This window comes from Ananas comosus, linkage group 1, assembly GCF_001540865.1.
Source record: "Ananas comosus cultivar F153 linkage group 1, ASM154086v1, whole genome shotgun sequence".
NCBI classification, from domain to species: Eukaryota; Viridiplantae; Streptophyta; class Magnoliopsida; order Poales; family Bromeliaceae; genus Ananas; species Ananas comosus.
In genome coordinates this window covers 3,437,387-3,446,285 of record NC_033621.1, presented here as the reverse complement: position 1 = coordinate 3,446,285, position 8,899 = coordinate 3,437,387, and positions in this window count along the sequence as shown.

Sequence of the window (8,899 nt, the reverse complement as noted above, 5' to 3'; positions counted from 1 at the left end):
CTTACATAAAAATCGACAGCAAATACCTTTTCTGAAACTAATTAAGAAGCAAGATCATCACAATCAAAATAAGAGAATACGAATTAATCCACACGTAGGAAACAGTATTGCCGAGCATAGATAAACAGGTTACAAACCATTCAAGCTCTTTTTCTTAGTTAGAGTAAAGCTTAGACCGCGCAAGGAGCAAGGTCGGCACAGGCAAAATCCAAATGTACAGAGCACTTTGTGCAATATGTAGGTTGCGAGGCCCTGCATTTTGGTTTTTACTAAACAACTATTTTTTTCCAGCACTGTTTTGTTTATTAATTTAGATCAACTTCGTTTACCAAAGAAAGATATGCAAAAAAAAATTCCAACAGGCTTAAACAAACCAAATTAGAAACAAAAATATACTGATCGATTTATAAACATAGAAATTGTAGACCTTTAGAAGCTGCAAACACAAGCACCATTCAAAGCTCGTAGGATGCGAAACTTACTATTTTAGGCCCTATGGCTATTGTGCTTTCTATTTTCTTTCATATAAATGCCGCAATTTCGTAGCATGCATCTTTTTTGCTTATTAATGCGGTTTGATTTCACCCAGGGCCTCTTGTCACCATCTCCTCCGCTGCTCCACTTTCTTTCTATTCCTCTACAATTCTGCCATACTAACTTGGCACCACCTTTGTGTTCGGTATAAAAGTTTTTTTTTTTTTTTTTTTTTAAGAGAGATTGGCACGCTACCCGCTTCGTTTATTTCTATCTAAAACTTGTAGAGGCCATGTGGAACATAACTACTGCCACAGTATACAGATAAAGTCCAAAAGTATCTACACTAATTATTCTACAGCAATAAATCACCAATATAATAGTTCTCATATGTATTCTCTACATTCCATTTTTTTATTAGTTTACTTTGGGTTTCTATTGGTATCTTTCTAAACTATAAAAAAACCAAGGCAACCTAGAACCATTTTTCCTTAAACATAAGTGATGCTAGGCAGCATCTATGTTAAACCAGATTTGGTAATCACTATTTAGAATGCCTACTAATTGCATATGTAGTAGTGTATTAGAGTACCTGCATCTATCATTTTGCATTGAACTTGAGATCAATTGATGTTGAAATCTATTTGTCACTGAGCAATTGAAAGCCACATCTTCCCAAACACTAATTAGTAAATGTGGATTCACTATTTAGTATTGTCAACAAATCTAAGTCTAGTTATGCTATTCAAGTAATGTACCTTTTCAGTTGAACATATTCAATCAAAACAGTAAAATAGTTAGAAGAGAGAATATTATGTGAAAAGAAAATGCAACACCAAATATATTCTTATCATAAGCAGAAAGATTTCTTTAAGTATTCATATACATTCTAAAGTAGGATAAAATAACATTGTAATGAAAGACGGATATTAACTAGATCCAACATTATTATAGGAGTTTTAAAAAAATGAAGAAAATAACAAACCAAATCAAATACATAAACATGTACCAAGGAGCTTCATACAATTCCAAATCTGCCAACTGCGACAAGATAATACTTTTCTGGTAATTATATCTAAGGAGGTATTAGTTAATTTAGCACTAACTGCACTAATTGTTGCATGTTCGAATCATCCCTCCTGCTTTCTACATCAAATCATCGTAGCATGAACCAATCAGAAATAAAGGGCCAAACAAAAGACAATTTTTTCTCTGCTTATACTAAAAAGAAAAAAATCCCAAGAAACACTTTTATAATATAGTTTTTTTTCTCCCATTTGTTCTAACAATTGACAATATCTGATCTGATAGTATTAATGTCATTCTCTGTTGCTTGAGTTACCAGGCTCAAGTTTAAATCCCCATCATCTATTGAACAGACCAATTAAAAAAAAAAGGCTTTTCTATAGTCTAAAAAGGCTTTTTTTTCATACAAATATTTTTCTCATTTGTTCAAACAATTGACAACATCTAATCATATAGTATTAATCACATGCTCCGTCAGTCTACCAAAGAAAACTATATCAACCATATAGTGTTAATCACATGCTCCGCCAGTCTACCAAAGAAAACTATATCAACGTAATAATAAAAATACATCTAAAAATCTGAATCTAAAGTAAGAGATAAGTTTCTAAATTAAATCTAAACCACTGATAGAGCTCTCATAAAATCAATCTAAAGGTTCTGATTGCGTCTACGACATCGAAAGTACGTCTTCAACCCATCCAGATCTGCATCGGACACTCTTCACCAACTACCGAGTCTTTGATAGCCCCTACATGTATAGAAAGGCGATGCTACAATTCAATCCAAAATATAAGCAGAGACAGGCAAAAGACCAAAGAAATAGTTTGATTGGTATTTGTTAGTTAGTAGCATCATCTTTAACTATTATAACTGACGCCTAAAATCAACGCGTTATTAAACATACTCGCTGCTAATGGTTATGTTATTGGAGGATGATGAGTTTATTCCATAAAATTTGTCATGAAATGGATAATAAGAAAAAAGCTAAAGACCAAATGGGAAAGAAAATTTTAATATCAACTTATCAAAAAAAAAAAAAAAACGACAATTAAAAAGATGCAAACAAATGGTCACAAGAAAAAACATCATGCATTTCACCTTTGAATACTAGCATATATAACTAGCTGAGCCACAAAATATGTTGATCATCAGAAGGTTTACATATTCACAATATTATTCTACATAACTAAAAAAAGTCTAACAAATACAATACACAAGCACAATTACTAGTTGATAGAGACCACAAAATTCAAATGCAAAAGCCTATTTACCACCCTTGATGCCAAATGCTTCACTTTTGACTCTTTCGATTGTTTCAAGGATTTCAATTGAAGATTTGATGAAATAAGAAATAATAAAAGAGCAACGACAAGGCCCTAAAACCTAGACATGTCCTATTATTAAAACCTTGCAATGTTCTAACCACTCATCACACCGCCCACCAGCGAATCTCAGGACAAATTGTTTACGATATCTATAAGCATTAGCAGACCACTCAAAAACTTTGCATTTTGGCCCCAAGAAAATTGCATATTGCCTGCAACTAGTTGACGGAGTCTCTTACAACTGCCTCATTCCCTAATAGGAGGACACTTTAGCAAGGCTTCTATAATTAATGCTCTCTCTCCCTGCATGGGTCCTCCTAAGCCACATGAAAACAGATACAACGACAATTTCTGCTTTAGCCTCACAAAACATTAGTAGCTTACTTCTTCAATATCAATTCCCCCTTTTCTTTCCTTGTTGTTCTTTCACTTCATTCCTCCACCAATTTCCCTCACTAGCTACTACTATTTATTACACGCCTAGGCTATAGAAAAACTAATGCATCGTATTATCATAGAAAAGTGCCAAAGAAAGGGCAAAGCGATAAATCACATAAACATTGAGAGTTAAATATGAATAATATCAGGGGACTTTCTAGATCTTAGAACCATTCATCTAGGCTCTGATATTATATTTAGAGTTTGAAAAATGTATAGAAATAAAAATCAAAACGTAAGGCTATTTCCCTTAAAATTATCATTTGAAATAAGGAGAAAAGCACTACTACTGATTTTAATGATCCAAACTCAATGCAACCCGATTGATTTCGTTCATATCAAGAAAAAATATGCAAAATTCAAGTTAATTCGTTTCCCATAAAAAATCAACATTAATCAACAAATTTCCATTCAGTTTACGCAATTTTCCATTCCAATACCTCCTAAGTCATGAGATAAATTAACACCGGAAAAATAATGAAAAGGTAATTAAGTGAGCGATTTCTACATTTACCCACAAAATAACTAGAGATTGTAGACGTTGTCGACAGCGGTGAAGTGGACGATGCCAGCGATTTGGTGGTGCTCGAGGAAGCTCGAGCTCAGAGAGGAGGGGAGGGCGGGGCGTTCGTGTGAGGTCGACGCATGGGAGAGGCGCGGTTGTGACGCCCCAACTTTCCAGGGGTCACCTAACTTAGGACTACTCCCGTCCTAGCACGCTTAACTCTCTTAACCTCTTGGGTGTCACGCCCCGGGACCGATACTAATTTGGGCCGGCCCGAGCACGTCAAACAGACGCCGAACGAACAGAATTTTTCCTGTCCGCCCAAGGCTCATCACATGTACATTTTCAAACAAAGAAGTGCACTAGCGAAAACATACAAATACGGCTTACACGAGGGTAAGCAATAGCCATGAGTGAAAGAAAGGAAACTAAACATTCACTTGTACTATGATTCAATTTACATCATATACATTAAGTCCAACTTGTACATTTTCAAATTCCTTACATTTCATTACATCATTTCTTCCTTACATCACATTTACCTCAAAAGGGTGTTTTACATTCTTTTCTTTACATCATTTATCATCAAATACAAAAGATGATTATAGGGTACTCTACTACAAAATGTAACCCAGCACCGGTGGCCTCTGACTATGGCGTGATACCTTTACCGCGATCGCTCGCCGGCTCGCTCGGTCCCGGCTCTGTGAAAATAGTGGGGTGAGAACTACAACAAAGTTCCCAGTGGGTTCGGCCTCAATCTCACCGACTTTTCCACTAGGACTAACTCAGGCATAATAGAAAGAAAAAGCTGCATATAGTAACCAATCTATAATATGATGCTAATATGCCTGAACAATAAGCAGAAAATATGCTCAATATTAACATATGCAGATTATGCAAGTTCTTTTGTTCTTTGCATGTTACACTTTGTCTTTGTTCTTTGTTCTTTGCTCTTTACACTTTGTCTTTGTTCTTTGTTTTTTGCTCTTTACACTTTGTCTTTGTTCTTTGTTCTTTGCTCTTTGTACTTTAATCTCAAGGCTAACCCGGGAGTTTCGCCACATTAACTTACTTCACATTAAGTCCATCATAGCGGGCCCTGAGCTTCCTCCCGCTAAGACCGTCCTCGGGTTTACTCCAACCCGTGATGCAAAACTCTGGAGCGCATCGCCCGAGGGGGAGCGACCACCCTCGGGCACGGAACTCATAGCAAGTATGATCGAATCCTTAACTCAAAGGATTGTATGTTCAATCTTGACTTTACACTTAAGCCCTGTTTAGATGCATAGTTAAAAAACTCCATGGAATTTTTATTCTATGGTTTTGGTCTAATTGAAATACGGAATCCTGTAACTAAAAAAAAATTCCACAGCTTCATTTTTAAGCTGTTTGGATACAGATCATACAATTCCACAGTATTTATAACAATTAAATTTCTAAAATTTTAAAATTCAAAATTCAAAATTTAAAATTTAAAATTCAAAATTCAAAATTCAAAATTCAAAATTCAAAATTTAAAAATAAAATTTTCAAAATTAAAATTCAAAATTCAAAATATAAAATTAAAATTTAAAATTTAAAATTAAAAAATTAAATTAGATTTTATGTTTTAAATTTGAAATTTGAAATTTGGAATTTGAAATTTAAAACTTGAAATTTGAAACTTTAAATTTTAAAATTTAAAATATACCATTTAAACTTTAAAATTTGAAATTTAAAAAATCTATAATTAAAATTTTAAATTTTAAATTTTAAATTTAATAATTTATAAATTTACATATTTATAAATTTAAAATTTAAAATTTAAGTTTAATTAATTTTGAAAATTGAAAATTAAAAATCAAAAATTAATTAAAATTTGAATTTGAAATTTGAACTTTTTGAAATTTGAAATTGAAAGTTGAAATTTGAACTTTTTGAAATTTGAAATTTGAAAGTTGAAATTTGAAATTTCAATTTTTTGAAATTTGAAAATTTGAAATTTGAAATTTGAAAGTTGAAATTTGAAAGTTGAAATTTGAACTTTTTGAATTTTGAAATTTGAATTTCGAAATTTGAAATTTAAAATCAAAATTAAAATTGAATTTTAAATTTTAAATTTTGAAATTTAAAAATTTATGTTAAATTTAAAATTTAGAAAGTTGATACATCTTGGGAGCCCAAAATTGGTGGAATTTTTTTCCTTGGTTAAAGTGGATTGTAAGTTTACTCCATTTTTTGGAGTATAGTATAACTATACTCCAAAAATTACGTTATTTTTTTTTCTTCCAAAGCGTTCATAGGATTATTTTCCTATCGGTGTAGCATAGTTTAACTATGCTACATTTTTAGAGGTATCCGAACGGGCCTAACTCTATGTTTCTTTACATCATTTATGTTGCTACTCTAGCAATCATTGTTCTTTACCTTTCTTTACTTTTGCTAACTCTAGCAATCATGTTCTTTACATTTCTTTACTTTTGGTTATCTTTAGCAATCATTTCTTACATTTCTTTACTTTGGCTATCTTTAGCATTCAGTTCTTTACTTTACTTTGGCTATCTTTAGCATTCATGTTCTTTACATTTCTTTACTTTTGGCTATCTTTAGCATTCATGTTCTTTACATTTCTTTACTTTTGGCTATCTTAGCATTCATGTTCTTTACGCCCCACTTTGCTTTCACTTTAGTCATTATCATTATTCTTTACATCACATTGATTCTTTGCCTCACACTACCTCTAGTGTCACTTTACTTTACATTATCAAATGCCACTCGATCTATGTCTCATTGTGTCACTCTATTCTTTCGCCTCACTTTGGTACTCGCATTTTCTCTCATACATACATATATAGAATTTTTGACATTCATAAGGTTCTTAACCATCACATTACGCAAGTTGTACTTACAATCATGCAACATCACATTTTTATCATTGCTTTACCCTAAAATGCATGCAACAATATATATATATATATATATATATATATGTTCAATTGAATGACACATTAGGCATAGAGGGAAGTTCAACGAGTTTGAAAAGCACCACCCACCTCGTAGGTTCACAAAGGTGCTCCGATGATTTTCTTGAGATTTTTAGATCTTTCGTTCTTTACCTGCGGCAAAACGAAGCCAACTTAGGCCATTTTGCCCATAACGTTTTATAGACTTTTCGTAACGCTAATCCGAGCGCACCAACGCGTCGGGAATACCCCCAATTAGGTTTCTAAAGGGTCAATTTCACTTAGAAATTCTCATGAGTAAAAGCCCCAATTTGGGTGCCCTAGCTCCATAGCATATATCAAACCTAGGATTTGATCTCAATTGAAAGCAAAAGAGGCTTCATTACACTCTAAAGAGTCCATCTAAACCATTCTTAGCTTTATTAAAACCCTAGCTTGGGTTTCACCATGAGAGGAGGTTGAAGCTTTCATTCAAGCTTCACCATTTCCACCATTCCATGATTTTGATCTCAAAAGGAAGCAAAAGAAAGCTTCAAAGACTCTAGAGATTCTATAAAAACCATCTTTAATCTAATCCAAACCCTAATTTGGTTTCTACCATGATTAAGGTTCAAAGCTTACCTTGTAAGCTTTCCTTTTCCAAACTAGAGATGAGAGAGAGGGAGTTTCTTCACTCCTTCTTCTTGTTCTCCTCTTTCTTCTTCTTCTTTTTCTTGTCTTCTTCTTCTTCTTCTTGTCTTCTAGAGAGAGAATGAGAGATGAGAGGTGATGAGAGGGTGAGAATAAGAGAAATACCTCATTACCCCTCTTACATATCTCTATGGGTTGCAAAATTGCAGCTAAACCCCTCAACTTTCATCTTATTCAACTGCCTGGACTGACAGATTTCGCATGCGGGGACCAGTCTCCCCGACCAAGGACCGGTTCCCGTAGGTCCTCCCGGCTCCACGCATGAGGCGACCGGTCTCTCTTTGGGGGACCGGTCTCCGGAGGACCGGTTTCTCAGGCAGGGACCGGTTCCTGAAGCCTGCCTTCTCAGGACTTAGCCGATTTTCAGCTTTCCTCTGTTTTCACGCGTACGGGGACCGGTCTCTCCTTCAGGGACCAGTCCCCGAGAGCACAAAACCTGCAGAATGCAGATTTTTGATTCCTTAGCTCTCGAAAACCTCCCATAACACACTTTTGATCCTTTTAACACCTTCGTACTTTCCGAAGTGTACCATCCTCGCACTTTGGCCAATTTGACTAAAGTTCGATATTTATTTTCCGAATTCTCGGTATATTATATTGGGCCTAGCCACCAACCAAAATACTTAAGTCAGATTTAGAGTTATAGTTCTATTATATCTTATATATAGGACTATCTGGGGTCTCACAGCGGTGGAGTGGGATCAATCGGGTTGGTTTGGGTTAGGGTTAGGGTTCTATTAGGGCTCAAAATTAGATATATTTAACATAAAATTATTAGTTGGTAAAAACTATAGTTGAAAATAATTGTCGCTAAAATATAAATTAATAACAAATAATAATGGCCATTTGATAATTGCCGTTATTAAATTGTCGTTAAATGTCTATTTTGTTATAGTGGAAGAAATAATTGCTTGCCAAACATATTCTTCAAGCCCTTGTTTGGTTGGGGGTTAAGGGGTGGAATAACCCCTTAACCCCCATTTTATCCCCAAACACCCCAAAAAATGGGTGGGGTTAGCTAACCCCACCTCAAATAAATTATCCCGGGTTAGTTAACCCCACCTAACCCCACCAAACTCCAACCAAACACTATTTTCTATTCATAATAACCCACTATCTTTCTTATCACACATACTCCAACCAATCATTATCCTTCTTTATCAATCATTATCTTTTTATCCCACCTACTCCAACCAAACACTATTTTTCATTATTCTAGACTAACTCCAACCCCCAACCAAACACAAAAAAACTTTAACTCCACTTTAACCCTGAACTTAACTCTATCCCTGGAATAGCTACTTTTTCCTTAACCCCGAACCAAACGGAGGCCAAATGACTATTCAAATCCCCGCACCTTTCCTGCTTGTAATGGCGGCAGAAAAGGATCCTGGTTAGTGCACCTTGGCCCATTTACTACAAATAGTGTATAAGTTTTCCAACCATAGATTTCTCTCAAGGTCATAGTCCTTCAACATAGCAAACCATTTTTC